This window comes from Rattus norvegicus, chromosome 3 (genome assembly GCF_021556685.1).
Source record: "Rattus norvegicus strain SHRSP/BbbUtx chromosome 3, alternate assembly SHRSP_T2T, whole genome shotgun sequence".
Classification (NCBI taxonomy): domain Eukaryota; kingdom Metazoa; phylum Chordata; class Mammalia; order Rodentia; family Muridae; genus Rattus; species Rattus norvegicus.
In genome coordinates this window covers 110,128,689-110,153,879 of record NC_141536.1, presented here as the reverse complement: position 1 = coordinate 110,153,879, position 25,191 = coordinate 110,128,689, and the positions used below count along the sequence as shown (strand labels likewise).

Sequence of the window (25,191 nt, the reverse complement as noted above, 5' to 3'; positions counted from 1 at the left end):
AGACTGGATATGTAAAGAGGACCCAGCATTTTGCTGCATACAGGAAGCACACCTCAGTGAAAAAGACAGACATTACCTCATAGTAAAATACTGAAAAACAATTTTCCAAGCAAGTGGTCTGAAGAAACAATCTGGAGTAGCCATTCTAATATTGAATAAAACTGACATTCAACCAAAAGTTATCAAAAAAATCAAAAAATTATCATATTCATTAAAGGAAAAAATCCACCAAGATGAACTCTCCATCCTAAATATCTATGCTCCAAATGCAAGGGCATTCATAAAAGAAATCTTAATAAACATCAAAGCACACATTGCACCTCACAGAATAATTATGGGAGACTTCAACGCTCCACTCACAGCAATGAACAGATCATGGAAGCAGAAACTAGGCAGAGACATAGAGAAACTAATAGAAGTTATGAAGCAAATGGATTTAAGAACTAGCTATAGAACATTTCATCCTGAAACAAAACAATATACCTTCTTCTCAGCACTTCATAGTACCTTCTCCGAAACTGACCATATAATCAGTCACAAAACAGACCTCTACAGATACAAGAAGATTGAAATAACCCCAGGTATCCTCTCAGATCACTATTGTCTAAGGCTGGTCTTCAATAACAACAAAATGACAGAAAACCCACATACACATGGAAGCTGAAAAACTCTCTACTCAATGATAACTTGGTCAAGAAAAAAAATAAAGACTTTTGAGAACTTAATGAAAATGAAGGTACAACATACCCAAACATATGGGACACAATGAAAGCAGTGCTAAGAGGAAAATGTTTATCTCTGAGTGCCTCCAAAAAGAAACTGGAGAGAGATTACACAAAAAGCTTGATAGCACACCTAAAAGCACTAGAAAAAAAATAAGCAAATCAAAAAAAAAAGAGTACACTGCAGGAAATAATCAAACTCAGAGCTAAAATCAACCAAGTAGAAACAAAAATAACTGTACAATGAATCAACAAAAAGAGGATCTGGGTCTTTGAGAAAATCAACAAGAGATAGAAATCTTAGCCAGACTAACCAGTGGGCACAAAGAAAGTATCCAAATTAACAAAATAAAAAATGAAAAGGGGGACATAATCAACAGAATCTGAGAAAATTCAAAAAACATCAAATTCTACTACAAAAGACTATATTCAACAAAACTGGAAAATTTGGATGAAGAAGAAAATTTTCTAGACAGATACCAGGATAAATCAGGATCAGATAAACCAAATAAACAGTTCCATAACTCCTAAAGAAATAGAAGCAATCATTTAAAGTCTCCCAACCAAACAAAACCTAGGACCAGATAGGTTTAGTGTAGAATTCTATCAAACCTTCATAGAAGACCTAATACCAGTACTGTGCAAACTATTCCACAAAATAGAAACAGAAGGAACACTACTCAATTTGTTCTATGAAGCCACAATTACACTTAGAGCTAAACCACACAAAGACCCAACAAAGTAAAAGAACTTTAGACCAATTTCCCTTATGCATATCAATGCAAAAATAGTCAATAAAATTCTCGCAAACCGAACCCTTAAACACATTAAAATGATCAAACATCATGATCAAGTAGGCTGCATCAGAGGGATGCAGGGATGGTTCAGTATATGGAAATCCATCAATATAATTCACTATATAAACAAACTAAAAAAAAAAAAAAAACCCAAACCACAAGATCATCTCATTAGATGATGAGAAAGTATTTGACAGAATTCAACACCTCTTCTTGTTCAAAGTCTTGGAAAGATCAGGAATTCAAAGCCCATACATAAACATAGGAAAAACAATATGCAGCAAACCAGTAGGCAACATCAAACTAAATGGAGAGAAACTTGAAGCAATCCCACTAAAATCAGGGACTAGACAAGGCTGCCCACGCTCTCCCTACCTATTCAATACAGTACTCAAAATCCTAGCCAGAGCAATCAGACAACAAAAAATGTTCAAAAGGATACAAATTGGAAAGGAAAAAGTCAAAATATAACTATTTGCAGATGATATGATAGTATATTGAAGTGACCCCAAAAATTCCACCAGAGGACTCATAAACCTGATAAACAACTTCAGCAAAGGGACTGGAAATAAAAGTAACTCAAACAAATCAGTAGCCTTCCTCTATTCAAAGGATAAAGAGGCTAAGAAAGAAATTAGGAAAACTACACCATTCACAATAGTCACAAATAATATTAAATACCTAGTTGTGACTCTAACCTAGCAAGTGAATGATCTGTATGACAAGACCTTCAAGTCTCTGAAGAAAGAAATTGAAGAAGATCTCAGAAGATGGAAAGACCTCCCATGCTCATGGATTGGCAGGATTAATACAGTAAAAATGGCCATATTGCCAAAAGCAACCTACATATTCAATGCATTCCCCATCAAAATTCCTACTCAATTCTTAATAGAGTTGGAAAGAGTAATTTGCAAAATCATTTGGAATAACCAACAATCTGAGAATAGTGAAAACTATCCTCAATAATAAAAGAACTTCTGGGGGAATCACCAGCCCTGACCTCAAGCTGTATTAAAGAGCAATAGTGATAAAAACTGTATTGTATTGGTACAGAGAAAGGCAGGTAGACCAGTGGAATAAAATTGAAGACCCATAAATGAACCCACACACCCATAGTCACTTGATTTTTGAAAAAGGAGCTAAAACAATCCAGTGGAAAAAAGATAGCATTTTCAACAAATGGTGCTGGTTCAACTGGAGGTCAGCATATAGAAGAATGCAAATTGATCCATTTTTATCACCCTGTACAAAGCTCAAGTCCAATTGGATCAAGGACCTCCACATAACATCAGGTACACTCAAACTAATAGAAGAAAAAGATGGAAAGAGCCTTGAACACATGGGCACAGGGAAAAATTTCCTGAACAGAACATGAATGGCCTATGCTCTAAGATCAAGAAACAAGAAATAGGACTTCATAATATTCCAAAGCTTCTGTAAGGCAAAGGACACTGTCATTGGACAAAATGGTAACTAACAGATTGGGAAAAGTTCTTTTACAATCCTACATTTGACAGAGGGCTAATATCCAATATATACAAAGAATTCAAGAAGTTAGACTCCAGAGAATCAAATAACTCTATTAAAAATGTGGTACAGAGCTAAACAAAGAATTCTCAACTAAGGATTATAGAATGGCTGAGAAACAAGTAAAGAAATGTTCAACATACTTAGTCTTCAGGGAAATGTAAATCAAGACAACTCTGAGATTCTACCTCACACCAGTCAGAATGGCAAAGATCAAAAACTCAGACAACAGATGCTGGCAAGGATGTAGAGAAAGAGGAACATTCTTCCAATGTTGGTGGGATTGCAAGTTGGTACAACCATTCTGTTCATCAGTCTGGAGGTTCCTCAGAAAATTGGATATTGAACTACCTGAGGACCCAGCTATACCTCTCTTGGGCATATACCCAAAAGACACTCCAACATATAACAAAGTCACATGCTCCACTATGTTCATAGCAGCCTTATTTATAATAGCCAGAATCTGGAAAGAACCCAGATTTCCCTCAACAGAGGAATAGATATAGAAAATGTGGTACATCTACAATACGGAATACTACTCAGCTATCAAAAACAATGACTTCATGAAATTCATAGGCAAATAGATAGAACTAGAGCATATCATTCTGAATGAGGTAACCCAATTACAAAAAAAAAACCATACTTGTTAAGTACTCGCTAATAAGTGAATATTAACCCCAAAGCTCAGATACCCAAGATACAATCCAGAGACCACATTAAGCTCAAGAAAATGGATGACCAAAGTGTGGATGCTTTAGTCCTTAGAAGTGGTAACAAAAATATTCATAGGAGGAAATATGGAGACAAAGTTTGGAGCAGAGACTGAAGGATAGGCCATCCAGAGACTGTCACACCTGGAGATCCAGCCCATATACATGCGGTCACCAAACCCAAACAATATTGCTAATGCTAAGAAGTGCATGCTGACAGGAACCTGAGATAGCTGTCTCCTGAGAGGCTGTGCCAGAGCATGACACATACAGAAGATGCTCACAGCCAACCATTGAACTGAGAAAGGGGTCCCCATTGGAGGAGTTAGAGAAAGGATTGAAGGAGATGAAGTGGTTTGTAAACTCATAAGAACAACAATACCAACCAACCAGAACTCCCACAGACTAAACCACCATCCAAAGAGTGCACGGGGACAGACCCATGGCTCCACCCGCATATGCAGTAGAGGATGGCCATTTTGGGTATCAATGAGAGGAGAAGCCCTTGGTCCTGTTAAGGCTGAACCTCCAGTATAGGGAAATGTCTGGGCGGGGAGGTGAGAAGGGGTGGATGGATGGGTAGGGGAACACCCTTATAGAAGAAGGGGTAGGGGAGATGGGATAGAGGGGTTTATGGACAGGAAACTGGGAAAGGGGATAAAATTTGAAAGGTAAATATGTCAAAAATATCCAATAAAGAGAGAGGGAGAGAGAGAGAAGAATAAGAGAGGGGACTATGATAGTGATTTAGTACTTAAGAGCACTTACTGCTTACTTTTCCAGAGGACCAGCAGTCAGTATCCAGCGTCCACATGGGCTAATCACTTACACAACTCTAGCTCCAGGTAACTGGAAATCTCTAATCATCATGACTACCTGCACATATCTACTCTGTCACATACAAAGCACATAGACACACAGAAACATTGTCCCTCCGCACCCCCACACATACATGCACTTATATTAAGGGCTAAGGAAGCTGGAACAAACTAATATCACTACTGTCATTGCTACTAAGGCTCTGGTGATGTCTCTTCCTTTGCTCGTCTGATTTTCTTCAGAATGCTCTAGTCAAATTTCCTCATGTTTCAAATGTCCTACCTTTCCCCTCCCCTTGCAGAAACAGGTTTTTCTCTAGCACTGCCAGTTGATCCTCCTGGGATAAGCTCCCCTAAAGCGTCCCACTCTAAAGCAAGATCGCTTTCATCTTCCAGAATCCTTCAGCGGTGGCCCATCAGTTTCTGGCATCATCAACCTCTGCTCCACTTAGGCTGGTCTCAGATGCAATCCGCTGTATTCACCTGTCTCTCCAAATACCATGGAAGCAGCTTGCCCTGAAATCTCAGTTTTCTGATGAGTCCAAGAAAAGCCATTGATTTTTTTCAGTTTGTCCAGCTTTTCTAGTCAAAAGGACTATACTGAAAATGTCAGAGCCGGAAATAAAAGTTCTCTTGACTTATTTCTGAATGATGAAACAATCTTGCAATTCAGGCATAAAGCCTTTCTTAATTATGACATATTACTATTTATTTGTATTACAGGATTAGATTTGCTAAGGCATATTTAATAAGATTTGCTTCACAACGGATACAATTCATGGTTTCCTTTTTGTGCAATATCCTCCTCTTCTATTGGAGCTGTGGGTTATCACCACGGGTTATCAGCTCTCGAAAATTAGTAGCTTGCTGTCCTCCTTAGTTCTGCGAAGTAGTTGGTATAGATTTTATACAAATTCCTCCTGAAATGTCTGTAGTATTAACTAGTAAATAATCTGAATCTGGTAGGAAGCATTTACCATAAATTCAGTTACCACCATATATACATGTGTGTACCAGCATTTTAAATAATATGGCCCCCACTCGTTTTATTTCTGTACTGTTAAGTATCTATCTCACAGCCCTGTGTTGTGTGTATGAGGAAAGTGCTTTACCACTGAGCTACACCCATCCTTCTAGCAATTTATTTCATTATAAATCTGTTTTAATAGTTTGCCCTCCCCTAGAATTGACCTCATTAAAATTAATTTATTGGTACCCAGGTGTTCACAGTCCTCCCCTTACTATTTCTTTCAGATAGATAACATTTTTATTCTCAATCCTAATACTGGTATCCTCTGTTTCCCCCTCTCCCACCCCTTCCCCCAGTCTTTCCTGATATGTGTTGCTAGAGAGTGAAGACTGCATTGGTTTTGTTCATTTGACTCTTATCCATTGTTCTGCTTTTGCTTACCTTTTGTATGATTTCTACTCTTACTATTTCCTTTCTCTCATATGAGCATTAATTTCCTCCTCATTTTGTTCAGGTACATACTGAGGTTGTTGACTTGATCACTTTTCGCTTCCCTGTACAGACATTTAGTGCTATTCACCCATGTACTGCATAGGTATCATACCTAAATATATCCTCTTTTTCCATTCAAAATATTTTCTATTTGCTTCTTTAAGTTCATATTTGAACCAAATATTTAGAAGAGTTATACTTAATGTTCAAATAGTTTTATTGTGGTAGTTTGAATAAAAATGGTCTCCATAGGCTCATAGGGAGTTGCACTATTAGGAAGTTGGACTTACTGGAGTAGGTGTGTCTTTGTTGGAGGAAGGACATCACTAGGGGCTCGACTTTGAGGTCTCAGAAGCTCAAGCCAGATCTCTTCCTGCTGCCTTCAGCTCTAGATGTAGAACTCTCAGCTCCTTTTCCAGCACCATGTCTGCCTGTGTGCTGCCATGCTTCCTGCCATGATGATACTGGACTAAACCTCGGAAACTTTAAACCAGCCCTAATTAAATGTTTTCCTTTATAAGATTTGTTATGGTCATGATGTATTGCTTAACAACAATAAAACCCTAAGGCATTTATATTGCCAACATATATTTACTATTAATTTAAGTTTCTTTATAGTCAGAGAATAGAGTTGACATAATTTGCATAATTTGAGTGTTTTTTTTTTAACTTATTGAGACCTGTTTTATGGACCAGAACAGGGTTCATTTAGGTAAAAATTTCCCAGTACACTAGAAAAGAAAGTGAAAAAATTATTTGATTATTTTTGACATAGTGTTCTATAAGTTTTAATTATTACTAGATGGTTGACAAGGATCTTAGTTACTCATATTACTGTGAAGAGACACGATGACCAAGGCAATTTATAAAAGAAAACATTTAATTGACTTACTTAGAGGGTTAGAGTTCATGATAATTTTGTTGGAAAGCATGACAGCAAGCAGGCAGACATAGCTGAGAGGTAATATCCCTATTGATCCACAAACAGGAAGCAGAGAGAGGAAGAGAGAGAGACAGAGACAGTGAGAGACAGAGACAGAAACAGCAGTATTTGGGAATGATTTGGGATTTTGAAACCTTAAAGCCCACCCCCAGTGACATATCTCTTCTTACAATCCATCGGTCTAATTCTTCCCAAACAGTTCTGCCAACTGGGAATCAAAATTTCAAACATATGAGCCTACAGAGTGAGGCCATTCTCATTTAAAATACCACAGTCCACTTCCTGACACTAAGACCACAAGTCTCAGAATGACCCTACCCACAATGAACTGGGCCCTCCCCCATCAATTACTAATGGAGAAAATGCCCTCCAAGCTTGCTTATAGGCAACTATTATACACAAGTGTTTTCTTATTTGAAGTTCCTTCCTCTCAGATGACTCTAGCTCGTATTAAGTTGGCATATAGTCAGGATACCGGTGAATGGTTTCATATAATGTGGTATTTAATTGGTTCCATCATATAATGTTGCTTCTATAGAACATTATGTTATTTTCTTACTTCAGAGATAACAAAATTAAAGATTAGGAAAAATATAGTTTTCCAAAACTCATTCTGCTATGCCCCTCAAGCTTAGCCATACCTGAGAATATTCTTCAATGAGAGGACTCACCCCTTATGAGGGAGAAACACAACTTCAAATTCAGTAAACCTGGCCAGGTGACTGGGAGGTTTTGAAATCATAGTATACCTGATGGAAAAACAGAAGGACTTTCAAACTAGAAGAGAATCGGCAGCACCATGAAAACCATCCAACTCAAACTATGTGAAGTAGACTCATGTAAGGGAGAGAATCTATTTGTTACACTCTACAAAAGCTTATGACAGGAAATATTGACATAAGAGTAACAAAATTACAGGGCATCTAAGAGGATATCCTCTATCAAGTAGTCATGTCCTACCCATCAACATTCAAGTGTTCAACAAACTTGGGTTCAGCCCAGCTGTTGCAGAAGGAATTCCAGCCCAGATGCTGCTTGCATTGGGTAACAATTAGGTTTATCTTTAAACAATCATATTTTAGAGCTTGCTATGCACTCAATCTTTCCTGGACAGAGATTTTTCCAGTACAGGACTGAAAAAGGTACTGAGAGTAAATGCAAACACCTTCAATTACATAAGAGTATCTTGTATGGGTAAGGAAATGGTTGAAAATCAAAATGCTTGAGTTCCCTGCATGAAGCTCAGGTAATCTGGATGAAATGTACTGACTTGCAGGGAAAAACAAACAAACAACAAAATCCGCTTGGTTACTTGGCAGCAGAATGAGCAGTCCAATGAGAACCTCTCTAGCTGATTCTGACCCCCTGCCAATTCTAGGTGTAAGTGGGTTATTACTCAAATAAAGACAGACCGCAAGCCTAGTGAGTCTCTCAGCATGCCAAGATGTGGTGAATTAGCTCTGCTTATCTATGACTTGCCTTCTGTCAGTTAACTCTCACCTAAACCTTTTTTTCCTGACACACCATAAAGCTAGGAGGAAAATATATACTTCTTCCTTCAGCCTTTGAGTTCCCACTGGGCTAAGATCAGAGAAAAGGTTGAGTAAGCGGTGTGAAAGGAACAATGCTTAAGACAGGCTCAGGGGAAGGAAGGAGGAGAAGACCAGTCCATCCTGACCAAAAGATTTCTTCAGCGTGTAATTTTCATCTTGCCCATGGGCAGTTTTCCTCAGGTGTACATTTAGTTTCCAAGAAAATGTGAAGCTTGAAATTGCAGCCCTGTTCTGTGGCTCCTGTTACTATGGCTTAAATTTAAGATGGAGAAATGAAGAATAGTTTGTTATTCTCCTGGAGTAAGACCCCAGTATTCTTCTATGGTTGTACAGAGGCTAAAAATCAACAGTGGTACAAACTACTGACAGCATGTGGGACAGATGGCATTTGATATCCATTTAGGATGCTTGTATGATACAGGATTTTTTTCATATGGCATAAAGGATAGATTGTAAAAGTTGAAAAGCTTAATACTTCAATATTGTTCTGAAAGTGGAGAATGGCATGAGGAAGACTGGAAAGACAGTGGAGAGGTGTCTTCAGGCGGAGCTCCAACCTTTTCCTATAATGACATATAATTTTAGCCACTCATCTTTTACCAGAAAAACTGCAGACTCTTCCCTGGCCTTTCTGACTTCAGATCCTTTACTCACACACACCCCACACCATTCTCTCTACCCTACACCCAGTGTTCCACCAGCAATGGTAAAATGATGGCATTGTCTTTGGTTAAAAACCTTTTGATATCACTCCACAAGATGTTTGACATGGGACTGAAATGCCCAGCATGACTCCCCAGTCTCCTCCACCTCCCCCACTTTTTATCTTGTTCATGATACATAGCTGCCCCTCTATCCTTGGAAGTTTGTGGGAAAAGCACACTCTCTCTGAGCATCTGCTATCTTCCCTCTAAGCATGTTCTTTTCCTGGCCCTTGCTCTACCAAGTTCTGCATTCATTGCTCACTTAGTGAGGCACCACCTATTTCCACCTCCTTGCACTACCCCTTCATCCTCCTGTCTTGATGAATGCCCATCCATGATGCTTTCAATGTGAGAACTTGACTGCCTGTCATTAAAAATATACAATGGTGTGTGTTCTTTCTCCATTCCTGTTACTGGAACTCAGGTTTCTCTTTGTATCTCCAGTCTTGCTGCTTATTATATGCCTAGCGAATGAATGAGCAAATGAAAATCCATTTTTATTACTTTAACAATACATTAATAATATTTTGCCAAATAGTCAAGCGAGGCAAGTGTAAATAAATCACACAAAGGAAATATTAGTGGGAGAAAATGTCACTAGCAATTAAGTACCTAAGTGAAAGACCGCGGATGAGCAATCAAAGGTATGTTTCATATTCGGTGATGGTTATCCTCTAAGAAGCTTCATTACTTCACTGACAACCACTACATAGACACAGGTTGAGGATCCCATAAAATGATGGTTCTGATTCAGTGCTATTACAATTTCTAAGACTCTGAATCTAGTATACTCTCACCTAATGTTAATATTCCTGGTTTTCAGGCCTCCTTTTATGTAACAAGGAGAGATGAGTGGACACTTAGTCAAGGGCGCCACCTCCCTTTTCAGCTCAGCTTCTGGTAGAAAACATCAGAGATCAACAGGCCCCATTGTGCTGAACTTTCATAAACAGATATGGCAAAATTTTGGAAGATGGCGGCACTTACCTTGGAAGATCTTCCTAAGCAACAGATACCCTCATTGCTCATCTCTTTTACTCCCGTGGCATAAAGTCTTTCTTGTGTTCTGAAGGATTTCCCAAAGACTGACTTGCTGCCCTTTCACTATATAATATGCCTCAAGAATTTTCAACAATGCTGGTTTGCTTGTCACAAATTGCTTTAATTGTGTTTATATCAAAAGACTCATTTCTTCATAGATATCTTACTGCCTAAAGATATTTCTGCTTTTGTTTGTGAGATGGCATTTTTTCCTTACTGATTTTGGTATTGTCTTAATTTTTTATTTTTGATATCTTCACTGAAGAAAAACCTTCAGTCAATGAGGGAAAGATGTCAACTTCTTCACCCCCATTGTGACAATTTTAATATACATTTCTAAGACTCTTGGAAGTTCACAGTAGACTTGATGTGCATGGTCAGTGTTCATAGACCGTTTACTACATATGTTTTACTGACTTTGTTTTTCTTCATTTCTCTACTCAGGGATCTGCCTTAATAGTTTACTTTACTCAAATTCATGATTGATATATGGTTTCTAGAGTAACTTAATTACTCTAGAAAACAGACTGTTGGAGAATCTAAAATCGCAGCATTTCCTAGCAGTTAGTCAAGTTTTCCATTGCTAAAGAGGGACAGTGGTAGATATTCACAGCACAATACCCTGTTGAGAGGCTCCCTGTAGTAGACTAAGAGAAAACAATAGCTACATATAGTTTCAACACATGCCTATGAGGGAAATGATAATCAGTGACAAGACCTGCGTTGTCATGACACTAAGAATGGGGCGTAGGCCTGCGAGATTTAAGAAGAAACATATACTCAGGTCATCCATGTTAAAAGAACACCCTCTCGGCTTTACTGAGATCTCCTTATATACCAGAGGGAAACGTCGTGGAAAAACAACAAAGCAGGTGAAAATCCCCAACCAGGGAAACAGGAAAAATCTGTGTCCTGGAAAGTCCCCACCCCAAAACAGGGGCGTAAACAATTTCTTAATAACAACAAGCTGAAAGACTCAGTGAGGGAGAAGGTGCCATGGAAAGTCCCTGGCCCAAATCAGGGCTGAGAGCAGCTGCCAAGGGTGTAAACAACTTCTTGCTATAGCAGGCTAAAAGGCTCAGAGAGGGGAAGGGAAACACCCCAAGACAGGGCCCAACAAATCAGGCTAATTCTGCTTTTCTTTAAATCTTAAAAACAAGCCATATTACCCAAATATTATCTTTGAGAATGCTGTGAAAGATGGAAGGCTCTTGACTGCATTTGTAAAGATTCATATTCTTCAGCCAGAAGGCAGAACCTGCTCAAAATCAAGGTAAAATCAACCATGAGGATGGCAGAAGGTAAGAAGAACTTGAACTAACAGCCATGGCCAGCATCCTAGACTGGAATGGGGATTTGCATAAGGATGAGAGAGGATTATGAAGTATGGGAAAGAGGTGTTTACAGGGAGCTTCTGAAATATCCAGAACTATCTGGGTCAAAAGACCTCAGGCTCTTTGGACGAGAAGAGCAGACTTCCTCTGCTCAGAAGGTATTAACAAGTGTAATGCTTACAGTCACCAGATGATTTTGCCCTCTCTAAATAGGAAATGATGAACTAAACCCAATGTGATAAGGTAAGTTTGGTGTTTCACCTCATTGACTATGTCTAACTGGCTGGAGCCAGTTCTGATGCCATGCCATGTGGAGCTTTTGATGTTTGGAATTGTTTTCACAGCAGCTTCCTTAGTCAATACGTCCAGATTCTTATAGATCCCAAACAACCTACCAAGAGTCCAGCAAGGACAACTGTTCCCAAAATAAATTTTGCCTTTGGGGTTTTCTTTGTTCTATTTTGCTTTATTCTGTTTGCTAATAGCACAGAGACAATGATATATACTTTACTTTACCAAAAGATCAGGGCAATGGCACCAAGCAGGGGTAATACCTTCCCATGCTAATTTTCAGAGACAGCTTTCATATGGCTATTGTTAGCAAAGCAGTCACAATTATTATTCCTAAAACTGAATCTTGAATGCACTCTGTTGTAATATTTCACATGTAAATGAAAATACAACATACTAAAATATGCTAGTTACCACAAAGAAAATTCCTTCTGAGTTCATTTCCTTTAAAGCTGAATATGCTCTTTTAGTGAAATAAAATTCTCCTTGAATTAACAGTCCAAAGACAGATGGGAGCTTCTCAGACTTAGTTGCCTGGCTATTGTTCTGTCAAAAGTCAGCAAAATAAGCTCTCCATTTCAAAGAAAGGGAGGAAAAGTTAACACTTTTTCCTAATAAGAACTTGAGGTTTTAATTAAAAGTGAAATTGTGATGGGTTTGTCTCCACACTTTGAGATCACTTCCTGCTACTGAAATGCTTTCTACAATGAGGTTACTTATATTAACTTAAATAATATGAATGAATAAATATTGTCAGGTAAATAGCATCAACATTTAATAGTTCTAATAACTTAGTGTGCTAAAATGTTCTGAGTGATCATTGCCTTATGTTTCAAGTCCATAGGAGGCAACAGAATTGACTGTTAGCACTTGATAGATCAATGGGTTTTAACGTAACATACATTCACAGAAGTCACTTCATACCTTCTGTCACAACTCTATTATAGGGATTGCCACTTGCTAAGTTTTAGTATACTGTTAAAGAATGGCTACAACTAACTGATAAGGCACCTTTTCCAATTATCGATTTTGTGAAGCCAGGTTTTCTGCATACACTTGAATCAAAATAACATATATTTTAGTTGAATTCATAAGCAGAACAGGACAAAAGAAACAAACATAGGGAATGGAGCCCAGGAAAAGTCACAGGAAAGCGATGATATATATGCAGAGGGCCTCTCATGCACACGGTCAAGGAACACACAAAAACACTGAACTGGAAGACATAATATAAATGCAAAGGACTTGTAGAATAAAAATAGAGAAGAATATATATATTCATATACGATTTTAAGACAAGGAACCTTGAAAGACGATGTTGTTTTGAGTTCATTTTCCCCCAGCCATCTACTGCTGGGCACTCAGCCTACCCTTAAGAGTACCTAGGTTCCCCAGTGAGACTTCCTTAGAGAAAACTAAATTTTTATTTGCAAGAAGATATCAATTGGAGATTGCTCCTTGGTTAGGGATGGGACATGTGTCCACTTTCCTTTCAACTCCAGGCCCCATTTGGTGCAGGCACAGGCCCTGTATATCTCTGTAAGTTCATATGGGCATGGGCCCTGTTGGTTTAGAGCCTTGTTCTCTTGGTTTACTCTGCCCACTCTAGATTTTACACTCTTTCATCTCCTCTCAGGCAGGGCTCACTGAGCCATAAGAGGAGGGATTTGATGAAGACCTCCTCTTTAGGGTCGAGTGTTTCAATGTTGCTCACTCAGCATAATGTCTGGTTGTGGGTCTGTGTATGGGGTCCCATCTGGTGTAGAAGAAAGCTTCTGTGATCATGACTGAGCTAGTGAGTGAGGCATCCATCTATGAGTATAGCAGAATGTCACTAGGAGTCATTTTATTACAACATTTTGTTTGGTTTTGTTTTGAACAGTAGTATTTGGTTTTACCCTAGGTTCCTGGCCTAGTTAGTCTCAGGGTTTTTTGTTTTGTTTGTTGTTTTGTTTGTTTGTTTGCTTGTTTGTTTGTTTTTGTCACCAGAACAGTGTCAGCTTTGGGTTCCATCTTGTGGAATGGGACTTAAGTCAAATCAGATATTGGTTGGTTACTTCCACAAGCTTTATGCTATCATTGCCCTACCATATCTTGCAGGCAGCACACCATTGTAGAGCAAATGTGTTTATAGTTCTCCTTTTCTAGCTTGCAGATTATGTTCATGTACCAAAGATGCTACTATAGCGTATAGGGTTCACGAAAGCTCTATATAGATACAAGCTCAACTTCTCCATGGTCAATGAATTGTAAGGGTGTTGTCTTAAGCAATGGGGTCTTATGATCAGCTTGTGGAAAGTAACTTATAGTTTTGGCAAACTATACGACCCCTTTGAGCAATAACTCAATTAGATGTAACCCAATCCCAGTATTGAACGTTTAGTGACAAGAAATGGCTAATTGAATCTGTCGCCTCCAGTTTGGGCAGTTTCATTTAGATCACCTTCATATTTGTATATTTTAGGAAGTTTCTGCTGTATTAGGTTTCCATACTACCCATCAAATGGCCCTTAATTTTACCTATCTCTATTCAAATTCTTTCCCCCAATCCTTACTTCCTCTCCTCCCAAATTGGTTCTCTAGCTTCGGTCATCCCGATCCCTCTGAAACCACACATTCTATTTCCCTTTCCTAGAGTAATCTGTCTACACACACACACACACACACACACACACACACACACACACACACACACCACACTCACATCCTTATTCTGTACAAAACCTCTGTGGTTCTACAGTGTATGCCTTGCTGATCATTGAACTAACAGTTAATATCTACATATAAGTGAACACACACCATATTTGTCTTTCTGGTTTTGGGGCACCTCACTCAAGATGATTTTTTTCTAGTTTTACCAATTTACCTACAAATTTCATGATTTTTTTTTGCTGGATTAGGAATGCTCTGCTATGTAAATGCACTACATTTCACTATTATTCTATTGAGGGACATATAGGTTATCTCTAATTTCTGGCTATAATGAATAGCGCATGTGAAACATCCTTTGGGTATATGCCTAAGAGTAGTAGAGCAAGATCTTGAGATAGATTCCCATCTACCTGAGAACCTGCCACAAGGATCTCCATAGTGAATGGAAAAGTTTGCCGTCTCACAAACAAAAGGTGAGTGTTCCACCTATTCCACACCCTTGCCTGTGATTTGTCACTTGTGTAATTGGTCTTAGCCTTTCTGACAGGTCTGTAAGACAAAATCTCGACTAGCATTTCTCTGATGACTAGCTATGTTGACTATTTCTTAGTGTTTCTCAGTCATTTGAGTTTCATCCTTTGAGAATCCTCTATCTAGATCTGTACTCCACTTTATTTGGGTTTTTTGTTTTCTCAATATCTACTTTTTTTAATTCATTATATATTTTGTATATTAGCCCTCTATTGGATGTAGAATTGGTAAAAAAAAAAAAAAGAAAAGAAAAGAAAAGAAAAAAAGAAAAAAAACAAAACAAAAGAAGTTTACCATTCTGTAGGCTGCTGCTTTGTTCAGATGATGGTGTCCTTTGCTATACAGAAACTCTTGAGCTTCATGTGGACCTGTTCATTAATTGTTGATCTTAGTGGCTATGTTAACAGTGTTATGTTCAGAAAGTCTTTTCCTTGCCAATGAATTTAATGGTTTTCTCAATTTTTTCTTCTATCAGGTTCAGTGTGTCAGTATATCTGGCTTTGTGTGAGGTCTTAGATCTATTTTGGAGTTGAGTTTGTTCAGGGTGGTAAATATAGATCTATTTGGATTCTTTTACATGCAGCTATACAGTTTGACCTGCACCAGTTGTTGAAAATGCTATCTTTTTTTTCCAATATGTATTTCTGGCCTCCTTATCAAAAATATTGTTGCACAGGTATGTGGATATATGTCTGTGTTCTCTCTCTCTCTCTCTCTCTCTCTCTCTCTCTCTCTCTCTCTCTCTCTCTGCGCGCACGCGTGTGTGTGTGTTTGTGTGTGTGTGTGTGTGTGTGTGTGTGTGTGTGTGTGTGCGTGTGTGCATGCTGGGTTTTCTTTTTGTTGTCTTGTTCGTTTTTACTACAACTTTGTAGTACAATTTGTAATCAGGGATGGTGATGCCTCCAACAGTTTGCTGTTGTTGTTTTGTGGTTTTGTTTTTGATTTTTACTATTCCAGATTGTTTTAACTATCTTGGGCTTTTCATGTTTCTATATAAAAGTGAAAATTGCCATTTAAAGATCTATGAGGAATAGTGTTGGAATTTTTATGGGGATTGCATTGAAGCTGTAGATTGCTTTTGATGGGATGACCATTTTACTTTATTAATCCTGCTGATTCATGAATATGGGATATCTTTCTATTTTAGATCTTCTTTACTTTATTTCTTTAATCTCTTAAGGTTTTTATGAAACAAGACTTTCACTTGCTTGGCTAGAGTCACCCAAGGTATTTTATATAATTTGAGGCTATTTTGAAGGGTATTTATCTGATTTCTTTCTCAATAAGTTTCCCATTTGTATATAGGAAGGCTACTAATATTTGTGAGATGATTTAGTGTACAGCTACTTTCTTGGAAGTGTTTCTTAGCTGTAGGAGTTTCTCAGTGACATTTTAAGGTTCATTTGTGTATACTATCATATCACCAGCAAATAAAGATACTTTAATTTCTTCCAATCCAACTTAATGTCTTCGATCTCTTTCATCTGTCTTATTGCTTCTGTTAAGACTTCATATTAAAGTCCAGTGAGGTACTTAATATAGTTCTGTAAAGTACTAAATTAAAGACATATGGAAAGAATGGACAACTTAAAACTGTTCCAGATTTTAGTAGAATTACTTCGAGATTCTCTTCATTTAAGTTGATGTTGGCTATGAGTTTGCTGTAAACTGCCTTTATTATGCTGATGAATATCCCTTGTATCCCCTAATCTCTCTAGAACTTTTATCATAAAGGGGTATTGGATTTGGTCTAAGGCCTTTCTGCATGTATTAAGATGACCATGGTTTTTGTTTCATTTTAGTTTGTTCTTTCAGTTTGTTTATATACTGAATAATATTCATCAAAAATTTTAACATACGCTGAATGATCTCTGCATTGGAATGAAGCCTACTTGATCATGGTAGATGATCTTTCCAATGTGTTCTTGGATTCAGTTTGGGAATATTTTACTGAGTATTTTTGTACCTATTTTCAGAAGGAAGGATAGTCTGTAACTCTTTTTCTTTGTTGGGTCTTTATAATTTGTGTTTAGGGTAACTATGGTGCTACAAAATAAGTTGGGCAATGTATCTTCTGTTTATATTTGGGGAAATAATGTAAGGGGTATTGACTTTATCCCATCTTTAGAAGTCTGGTAGAATTTTACATTCAAACCATCTGACTCTGTCCTTGTTTGTTTGTATGTTTGTTTGATTGTTTGTGTCTGGTGTTGTTTTGTTTTATTTGGTTTAGATAGTTGATAGATTTTCAATTGGTATTTCTACTTTTATAGAGGTAATAGGTTGGTTTAAATTACTTGTCTGATTTTTATTTAATTTTGGCAATTGATATATATCAAGATAACATCCATTTGTTTTTGATTTTCGATTTTGATGGAATACAGATTTTTAAAGTATTTTCTTATAAATCTGTATTTTCTTAATATTTGTCTTTATGCCCCCCCCCTTTCAACTCTAATTTTGTTAATTTAGACATTTTTAGTCTGACTTGTAGGTAATTTGGATAAGGATTTTCCAATCTTACTAATTTTCTCAAAGAACCAGCTCTTTGTGCCTTGATTCTTTCTAATTTTTATTGTCTATTTGTTTGTTTTATTGATTTTATCCCTGAGTTTGATTGTTTCTTGCTGCCTACTCTTTTTGGGTATGTTTTCTTCTATTCTAGAGCCTTTTGGTGTGTTTTAAGTTTGCTAGTATGAGATCTTTCCAATTCTTTCATTTAGGCACTCAGTGCTGTCACAACCTTCATTGTGTTCCATAAGTCTAGAAATTGTTGCATATTAATTTTCATTCAATTCTAGAAAATCTTCCATTTCTTTCTTGACCCATTTTCCATTCAGATGTGAGTTGTTCATTTTCCATGAGTTTGTAAGCTCTCTGTTGTTTCTGCTGTTATTAACACCCATCTTTATCTGACATGGAGGTCAGACAGGATGTAGGATGTTATTTCAATTTCCCTGTATCTGTTGAGACTCACTTTGTGGCTGAATATGTGGTTAATTTTGGAGAAAGTTCCACAAGGTGCTAGAAGAATGTAAATTCTTTTGCGTTTGGGTGAAATGTATTGTAGATATCTGTTAGGACTATTTGGTTTATAACATCATGTACTCAGGCATTTCTCTGCTTACTTTTTGTCAAAATGATCTGTCTATCAGAGAGAATGGAGTTCTGAAGTCTCTTACTTTAAGTGTGTGAGGGTCAATATATGATAATTTTTCAATTAACTTCAGTGCTCTTGTGTTTGGTGCATAGATGTTAAAAATTAAAATGTCTTCCTGTTGAATTTTTCCTTTTCCTATCTCTTTTAATTTGTTTTGGTTTGAATGCTATTGTCTGACTCTAAAGTGGATGTACCTGCTTTCTTTTTAATAATTCTTCTTGGAATATATTTTTCCACCCTTTTACCTAAGGTGATGTCTATTCTTGATGTTAAGGTGTGTTTCTTGGCTGCAGTAGAAGGATGGATCCTGTTTTCACATCCATTCTATTAGTCTGTTTCATTATATTGGAGGAATTGAGACCATTGGTGTTGAGAGATATCAATGAGCCATGTTTGCTTATTCCTTTTATTTTATTGCTGTTATTGTTGATGTTTTTGTTCTGATGGTGGGTGATTGTGGTATTGGTGGTGATGGTGGTAGTGGTAGTGTTGGTGATGATGGTGGTGGTGGTAGTGTGTGTGTGTGTGTGTGTGTGTGTGTGTGTGTGTGTGTGTATAGTGTGTAGTGTGTTTCCCTTCTTTTGATTTGCTGGTCTAGAATTATTTATTCCTTGTGTTTCCTGAATATGTTTAACCTCTTTATTTTTGGAGATTCCCCTTCTAGCACCTTCTATAACCTGGATTTTTTGATAGAATATGCTTGAATTTGTCTGCCCTCCATGTAATATCTTATTTTCTTCATCTGTTGGGATTGAAGTTTTTCCCACGTACAGCATTCTGAGCTGGCATCTGTGGTTTCTTATAACTGATTAGACCTTTCTGGCATTTAGTGTCTCCATTGAGAATTCAGGTATTTTCCTAATAGATCTGGTTTTATATCTTACTAGGTCTTTCTTTTTTCCTTTGTGGTTTTTAATATTCTCTTTGTTCTCTATAGTACATTTAGTGTTTTGATTATTATGTGTCAAGGGATTTTTTTCTGGTTCATTCTATTTGGTGTTCTGTGTGCTTCTTGTGCCATTTTTTGTTTGTTTGTTTGTTTGTTCATTTTTTCACTCCAGATTTTATTCCCTCCTCGTTCACTCCCCCTGAGAGTTCCACATCCCATACCTCCTCCACCCCACCCTGGGATTCTTCTTTGGCTAGGGAAATTTTCATCTATAATTTTATTGAGATATTTCTACATCTTTGACCTGGGTTTCTAACCCTTTCTTTACTTATATTTTGTTTTTTCATAGTGTCCAAGTTTTCCTAGATGATTTGTGGCAGGACTTTTAAGTTTAATATTTTCTTTGAACTAGACATTCATTTTTTTTATCATTGTCTTTCTTGCCTAAGATTCTCCATTCCATCCCTTATATTCTGTTGATGAGGCTCTCCTCTGGGGTTCTTGTTTGATTTCCTAAAATTTCAATTTTCAGATTTCCCTCAGATTTGTTTTTCTTTATTGAATCTATTTCCATTTTCAGGTCTTGAATTGCTTTATTTATTTCCTTCCACTATTTGCTTATGTTTTCATAGGCTTCTTTAAGGTGCTTTTAGTAGATAAAGTAATGAGTAAATATTCAAGAAAAATGAATTTACCATAGGAAGCTCACAAATCCCCAGCTAACTGTGGGTACTAGGAGGGCCCAAAGGATACTGTGCTCACTAAAGCAATAGGTAGGGCCTAACCCAGTGATGCAACTGATCACCTATAACTACAACAGCCCAGTCCATATTATAACCTTAATCACCATGGGGAAAATGACCAATGTTACTGTGGTAAACTAGAAGAATGACTTAGCCACTAGGGGTTCCTGACAGTGATCTTCCTTGTAGCTAAGGGACTCTGAAATTTATAGGAGAAAAGCTATGAGAAATTTGATCACAGTATTTCATGACTCATGCAATTAAACAATTTTGAAATTGATAACAGAAGGTTGCAATCAGTTGATACAACCTACTTTCTATATTTTCACCAGTTTTCAGATGTGGAGCTCACCAATTAAAGGAGAATGCATATGTAGAAAATATTCCACCAAACTACAAACAAAGGAACCTGCATCCATTTAGTTAGGAGACATAGGTCAAATAGAAAAGTTCCTTTCTTATGGTGGCTAGTGAGCACAGTACACAAAATATAAGGTCACCAGTTCTGCAATACTAATCTTGTTCAATTACATGAATGCAGAATAGAAGATGTATGACTAAATGGAATTCTGGGCTGGGTATACTTATGTTTATCTCACAGTGATCCTACTGGGCCATCAGTCTTTGTTCACTTCTCTTGTCCTTGAATGAGATAAGTATAACTTAGGAACTAAGTATACCCCCCTAGTTGATTTCCCACTACACAGAATATAAGAGCCTTTATAACAAAATGGGCTGGATGGAAGTGGTTGAAATTCCATTTCCCTTGTAAATATACTAAATTATACTACATATCACAACCCCGCTGGACCTGTAGAGAATGCTGCAGTCCTTAAGGATTAGAGGATATCAGGTTGGTGGTCTGCACAATATTCCTGCTCGATTCATTAGTATGGCCCTGCACCAAACAGACTGGTATGGCAGATGGTGACAGACTGTAGTAAACTTAATAAATGATTGCCCTAATTATAGATGTTGTGCTGAGGAAAGAATCTTTGCTATGGCAGATAAATACAGCCTTTCGTTTTCAGTAGCTCTTGGTTTCCTCAATGTATTCATTTTGATACTCATCAGAAGGGAGACTCAAAAATACTTTTTATTATATACCCATAGCAAATAATAATTCATTTTCACTGTCTTGTCTCTCCTTTATATCATAATGTAAAACAAGGGAAATTAGATCACTTTGGTACCTTTCAGGTCATTACAAAAGCCCTGCATATTGATGTCATACAAAATTGGCCCTATCATCATTGTAATGACATATACACTATTTGATCTGCTAAGGTACAGGCAAGCTAGAAGATGGAAATAATTTCTAAGGAATTCAAAGAGATTGATGAATACTTAAACATTTTTTAAAAGTAACTTGAATATGCCCTTCAGAACTCCTTTAAGAAATCTGACTTTAGACAGTACAACGGACCACATCCAAACTACCACCATCCAGTTCTACCAGGGCATCTGAGCCAGGGCTGTGTTACCCCACGTTGTTCTCAGTAAGTGAGCACCACAGAAGCACAAATACCAGAGCATTTCTACATGAAGTGCCCTGACTGCTTCATAGGTTACTTTGAGTCATAATATCCTTAAGTCAATACAAAACTTTCAAGATGTGTGCGCACTCAAGAGTCCTGCTTCATCGCTGTTGACTTCTCGTGTCCTGAGCATCAGAGATGCATCACAGCCTTGGGGCTGAATTTACACTGGCATCACCCTAACAAATTTCTTGCATCTTTAACGATATCCTACATGGCTGCTTCTCATGGGACCTGAGATAATCTGAATTCAGAGGCTTGAGACATATTCAGACTTTGTACCAGAATAAAGGATAATTTATTGAAAAATTTATTGCAACTTTGTACCTACAATCACAATGAATAAGATCTGTGTTTGAGGAATTATTTCTTCTTTGACAGAGTGTCTATATCACAAATGAGATATTCTTTCAACTCATGTAAAGTGCAGTAAAAGGCTGTCAATTTTCAGGGTAACTCCACGCAAACACTGAGTGACCATCTGCCAAGTATTAGTCATAATATGAGTATTTTTATGTCTAGAATCCACTAATATTGGACAACAGCCCACCATGTATTCACAACAGGATATTCAGAATCCAAGGGATACAAATATGTTATTCAAAGAGGTGCTCTGTGATTGTGGAATAGCATCTTCCAGACAGACTGTGGCCCTTGCTTTCTTTTAATATCAGAAAAATTGATTACCCAGATAAAGAGTCTCACAAGACTGACCCATTAATATCACAGATGCACCAGTGTATTCGTGGTCATACAAGAGGGTCTACAAAGACTTCAAATGGTACCTGGGGGAATGAGTGGCACATGGGGTGAAGTATGAGACTGCAGGCAAGGGTTCTCATGATCTCCCTGCTCCAAAGAGAAGCGAATGATCCCAAAGATGAGGAGATCATAGTTTCCATATGCTTGCAAGCATCTCCTCATCTGTGTTCCTATAAGTAACCTTAATTAAGTCCATTGGTGCACCTAGCTAAACCTGGGTAGAGTCTTTTCTTATGTCTGCCATTGGTGACATGTTCACAGTTATTGATCATTTATTTATGTATTTCCAAGAGAAATCAACACAACGTTCAGACACAGGGGCTCTTCACTTCAATTGCTGGATCATTTACTTCCCTGACATTTGTGGTGGCATTGGGATTTACTTATGGCCAACAGGTACAGAAAGAAAGAATGTACCTCAGGTCCATTGATGATGTGGCTCTGTCTATTGATATCAGTCCATTGTAGACTGTGGCCACACTGTAGTTACACTCAAAAGGGTATCTATGTGTCAGGATCCAAAGGGAAGAAACTAAGACGATCCAAGACCAGTATTTCTAGTGATGGGAAGGTCAATATGAGAAGGAATGAGGTGTGAGGACATATTTAATGGTCACTTGTCAATATAAACAGAAAAAAGGTACAAACAACCAATAGAAAGAGGTCATGCCACATGACACTCACCACTTACTCCAGGGCATACAGAGCGGATCTATGGATGCAGTAGCAAAGGTAATAAAAATAAGGGTTACTCATGGCTTCCTCAGCACAGTAAAGCTAACCTGAACACTGTCACCACTGTGTGTTTAAGCTAGAAGCAATGATATCTATGGGAATCTATCAGTCTGGAGTCATACAGGACATTTAGTCACCTGATGATAGAGTCAGGTGCAATGACTTACACTACCTGGAAGTGGCATGTCTTCTGGTCAAGGATTTAACACTCCTTATCACAACTATCTGAGGGCTTGCATGCCTTCTTATTTGTTAATAATAGAATCTCCATGCAAGACTGTTTGCAGAAAAACACCAACTGCCCTGCCACAGGATATGTCTTTCATAAATCACATCTGAGGGCTGATAAAACTTTAGCATTGCCCTTTATGACTTACTTAAACTATGATTTGGGGTACTAGCAAACCCTGCTTGCTGTGACTATTTGTCATATATAAGATAGGGAATCGGGGTGAGGAAGAAAGAAACAGGAGGGTATAGGCTCAGTCTAGATACCATCAACAAATGAGTGCAGAAAGAAGTTTTAGCTTAGGCACACAGTGGAATATTATTTGGCCATAAGGAACTGAAATTCTCTCTTCTGCATTGAATCAAGACGGAGTTGGAGGGCGCTGCATTAAGGAAAGCGAGCCATACCACAGGACGACAGACAATGCAGGTTCTTTTCCACCTCTGTAACAAGGCAGTCGAGGAGCAGTACCTACTGGACACTGGGGAGGGAAGTGCACAGAAAGAGCAGATGGCTTTGTCCACGATATTATGAGTGTGAATATGGCTATATCATCGTGAGCATACAGTCATGTGTGTTAATAACAGAAAAGGTTCTAACAGGAATAGATTCTACAAGGTTAGAGTTTTCTCCTTCCAACTGTATTGTACATGATAAGTCAATGGGCATTTTATAGTGTTCTAAAAATCCAAATAATATAGGCCTCAAATTACAGACTAGAAGAAAAATAAATCCCTTTACTGTTGGTGTAAGATGACCTTTGGAGAGTTTGATATTTCTATTCCAAATATATTCTCAGCTGCATTTTTTCTCTTTTATAAAATTCATTTTCTTTTGTTAGCATTACTGCCAGGCTCAGTAAGTATTCAACTAAACTTAAAACTATGAATGCCACCATCATGGTTTCCTTATGCCCATGGTCTACCTGACAGTAAGTGTTTTTTTTTTTCTTTAATTACATTTATTTATTAAGTGTCTCCTTTCCTCAGCCAAGTCCCCAGTATGCGTGATGGTACTGCCAAATAGATGTGTCTTTCTCCTCCTTGTGAAAGTCCTTACAGCCATAGCCAGACTCATGCCTCCCCATTTCCTTGACGAAATTACCCATCGCACTTTTTTAGTCTCGCAGATGTCTTCTCTTGTCTATACAATATTTACCCACCTCTTGCAGCAGCACCACTTTTGCAGAAGCTCTGGTTGAGAGAGAATACAGTTTCACTTTGTTGTTTTCTGGCTTGATCTTTATAAACCATAACTGCCTTCCCATGCTGTACACGGAAATCCCATTATTTCTCTTCTAGCCATGAGAACAACTTTCGTTAGAGACTGTCAGCTTATAATTAAATCTCTTTCTGAGACTTCAACCTATATTATTGCTTTGCTTATCTTTCCCAGCAGAAATGATATGCTTTCTATGCACAAGGCCAGTGTTCTCACCTCTCTCATGACTGCAAATAATAAGTAAATATTCAGATTTATACTCAAATTTCACAAGTTTGTCAAATCGGACCAAAGTGTTAATTGAGGTTTCTGCCAGTAATATAAAGGGGTTCTCTTTTCCCACCCCCAACACTTATTATAAATTTAAAATAGCGATCCCACTAATGTTTGAAATGATGGCCCATTGCAGTTTTTTCTTCTGTCTGATCATATTGTTGATCACATTGTCATGTACTTACATAGCATTCGTATTTCACGTTGGAGAAAAGTCTGTGCAGGTTTTTTTCCCCAATTACTTTGTAGGTCACTTCACTGATATGCTATTGAATTTCTTTTTCAAGTTCTCATGGAGAGAAACATACCAGCCTTTCCCTCCCTCTCTCTCCGTGTGTGTGTGTGTGTGTGTGTGTGTGTGTGTGTGTGTGTGTGTATGTGTGTGTATGTGTGTGTGTTGTTTCTGTTTCTCTTACTCTGTGTGTGTATATGTCGTGTACATGAGTGTGTGCATGCATACATGTGTATATGCATACTAAAAAATTTTCCCAAATGCAATCTATCTAAAGCAGCCAGATCAGCATCTTGAACTTTGCTACTAAGGAAACTGTCATAT

At 37.7% G+C, this 25,191-nt stretch overlaps 1 long non-coding RNA gene across 1 annotated transcript in view; it reads left to right on the top strand.

Annotated features, from left to right (window-relative positions):
- Positions 1-11,255: 11,255 nt before the first annotated feature.
- Positions 11,256-25,191, top strand: part of LOC147995661 (uncharacterized) — an 88,893-nt gene continuing 74,957 nt past the window's right edge. Inside the window, exon 1 of the long non-coding RNA XR_015683756.1 lies at positions 11,256-11,578. This is a non-coding gene — a long non-coding RNA (uncharacterized LOC147995661). The remainder of the gene's footprint in view (positions 11,579-25,191) is intronic.